Raw genomic sequence first — 3291 nt, 5'->3', positions numbered from 1 at the left:
GGTGGAAAAGAAAAGACAACAAAAATGAAAGGATTCTCTTCTTTCCGAGAACGAGAACTTTCAAGTATTTAGGAGCCAAAGTGCACCAGGATGCTTCTAAATAACTCTTCTTGAACCCAAGTGGCACAAGAACCATGAAACACTATATATTTTGACCCTATCAATTGGTAATTCCATAACTAGAGCTCAACAATCATAAATTTCCTTCAAAACCATAGCCACAATGATACATCAGGACAACTGAACTATAGAATGAGAAAACACATTAATAGAATAATGAGAAAAACAACTATAGACTGAAGCTTTCTTCACACAGTTGAGCTATTAAAGCTTCTATAAGCGTCATGGTCGGCCAAAGATGCACATTTAAAACTGAGTAAATATATTTGTTCATATCCTTTTACTACTCTTAGTAGCTGTCCTGTGAAGATTAAACTTAAGTGTGTTACCTTTTTTTGAAAATTAGTACTGTAAGCTTAAATTAAGTATTATACCAATCGCAGATCTCCAGTGGCATCATAAGAATTTTTTTACAGTCATTAAATCTACAATTCCCAAGGAAAGTAAATAGATAGTCTCAAGACCATAGAAATTATGTTATGGGATACACTAGAAAGTGCTTATTTTCATTTTAGACTCAAATTTGTTCAAGAGATATGACCACAAAATGTTTCCACAATAATGTTCCTCAATAGTTTCTTATGGCAATTTTAAGAGCATAAGAAAAAATGCAATGCATTATTTAACATGAAAATGAATTGAACAAATCAAAATTTTTTCAGATAATTTATAGCGTACTTTGGGGGGGGGGGGCAACAGTAGAAACTTCCCGAGGGTGCATTCTGTGGCTAGTACGTAGTAAGGGTTATAGAAAAATCAAAAAAACGTATACTAATAATAAACCATAATGTTTTACCAATATTCAAATAACCAGAAACTCTTTTCCCTCTCCCCTCTTGCAGGAAAACTTTTCGCATCACATCTAAGAAGAATGAAAAAGTCAAGAGGAGCCTGAACCAACAGTTGGTCAAAGCCCTCACTGAACCACAAAAATATTCAATCATCTAAACCTCAGAATGAAAAAAAGTTAAAGTAACAGTCTAATTCATAGATCATTTTATTTCTTTATTTGCCAATAACAACATAATACCCAGTGTAATCCCACAAGCAGGGATTAGGGATGATAACATTTCTTTATTAGCCAATAAGAACAAAAATTTACAAAAGTAGTTTGATATTGGTAAAACGAGAGATGCATACTTAACCAAGAGATTTTTCCTTTAAACACTTCAGTTACATTGCAATCAATTACCAATGTAGAAAATGACCTACTACCTAAACTTGTATAAGCCCTCAGAAGCTGATTCCTGACACATGAAATGCCCAACTATCCAAGAAAGATTTTGTTCACCAGCTTTGAGACTTCAAGACAAAGTTGAGAAATAAAGAAAGTGTTGCATAACTGAGCGTATGGAAGCAGGAGACCAAGGCGTAGAACCTGGGTTTTCGTCACACTACTACTTATGTGTGTTTGATGGCAAGATAGAAAGTGCAGAACAATTTCATTGGTGGAATCCCTGGAAGTTATGCAAAATGCATGTCAATTGAGAGGATTTGAGTGAGAAAAAACTCCCTTTCTGGTGTGATTCCTGTAGGAATATGGGGGCTACCAAAGCTTGAGATCATTAATGTTGTAATAAATGAGTTTGGAGGCAGTATTACTTATAATATAGGAAGAGCAAAAACTTTGGGTGAAATTTATGTTGCTAATAATAGAATTTCTGGTGAATTGCTTACGAAAATATCAAATGCTACTTCATTGGTGAGAATTGAACTTAGCAACAATCGTTTTTCGGGTGAAATTCCAGGGAAATCGGGGAGCTTAAAAAGATTGGTAATCTTTATTTACAAAAACATAAGTTTTCTGATTCAATACCTAATTCTTTAGGTTCTCTTATTTCACTTAGAAAAATTAACATGGCTAAAAATTCTCTTAGTGGTACCATTCCTATTTTTTTTTAGGATCTTTACCAACTTTAGTTTCATTAAACTTGTCGGAAAATCAGCTTTCGGGGCAAATTCCAAAAAGTTTATCAAATCTGAAGTTAAATCTTCTTGATTTTTCGAATAATCAGTTGACAAGAGAAATACCAGATTCTCTATCACTTGATGCTTATAAAGGTAGTTTTGCTGGGAATAATGGTCTTTGTATCAAGTACTTTCATTGATGTTATGATGAATCTGGAAAGCCCAAAGAACGGTACACCCTTTTGATCTATATATTGATGGCTTTCATTATGGTGTTCGTTTTATTTGTGAGTTATTTGAACCTGAAGTAGAATGGTTATAAGGAACATAAGAGGTTGTTGAAGCAAAATTCTTGGAATACAAAGTCATTTCATATATTGACCTCTACGGAGGATGAGATTCTTGATAGAATCAAGCATGATAATTTGATTGGAAAAAGTGGTTCTGGTAGTGTATACAGAGTGCAGCTTTCTGTTGGAACGGATTTTTCCGTGAAACATATTTGGACTTCTGATTCAGAAAATTGGAAAATATCAGGAACAACATCGCCAATGTTGGGAAAACCTGGGAAGAAATCAAAAGAATTCGAGGCTGAGGTTGAAACACTGAGCTCAATTCGACATGTGAATAGGGTGAATTGTATTGTAGCATAAAGAGTGATGACTCGAGTCTGCAGGTGCCATTCTGATTCAACCAAAGATTCAACTCATGTCATTGCTGTAACACATGGATATACTGTTCCTGGTAAGATAGTTCATTCACCATAGTTGATTTGTGTATGTAGATTATGTATTCATTTTAGTCGGTGGCGAATTTCGGATTTACAGTCAATGAATCCAAAATAATTATGATCTTATTATATGTACATATGTATGGTTCTAGCCAAAAGCAGCAAGTTCAACAAAACATGTAGAATCTTTCCTAGATCCGCCTCTGACTTTAGTTGTAGCGAGTTTCTAATTGTTTGTATCATTCTTGACTTATTTGAGTTAATTTGCTGTAACAGAATATGGATACATGCATAACGTGAATGAGAAAAGTGATGTATATAGCTTCAGTGTGGTACTGATGGAGCTTATATCTGGGAAAAGGCCAATAGAATCCGAATACAGAGAGAACAACAACATAGTTACATAGGTGAGCATCAGATTGAGGAGAAAAGAAAGTGTATTACGCATAGTTGACTCAAGCAATTCCTGAAGTTTTCAAGAAGGATGCAATTAAAGTCTTGATAATTGCTATTGTCTGCATAACTAGGCTTCC

The 3291-nt window shown here is 34.4% G+C and overlaps 1 pseudogene; it reads left to right on the top strand.

The window, feature by feature from the left end:
• Positions 1–1470: 1470 nt before the first annotated feature.
• LOC107860052 lies at positions 1471–2830 on the top strand (annotated as a pseudogene).
• The last annotated feature ends 461 nt before the right edge of the window (positions 2831–3291 follow it).

This window comes from Capsicum annuum, chromosome 1 (assembly GCF_002878395.1).
Source record: "Capsicum annuum cultivar UCD-10X-F1 chromosome 1, UCD10Xv1.1, whole genome shotgun sequence".
Taxonomy (NCBI): domain Eukaryota; kingdom Viridiplantae; phylum Streptophyta; class Magnoliopsida; order Solanales; family Solanaceae; genus Capsicum; species Capsicum annuum.
The sequence above is the reverse complement of the archived record's forward strand: the minus strand, read 5'-3'. Positions and strand labels throughout refer to the sequence as shown.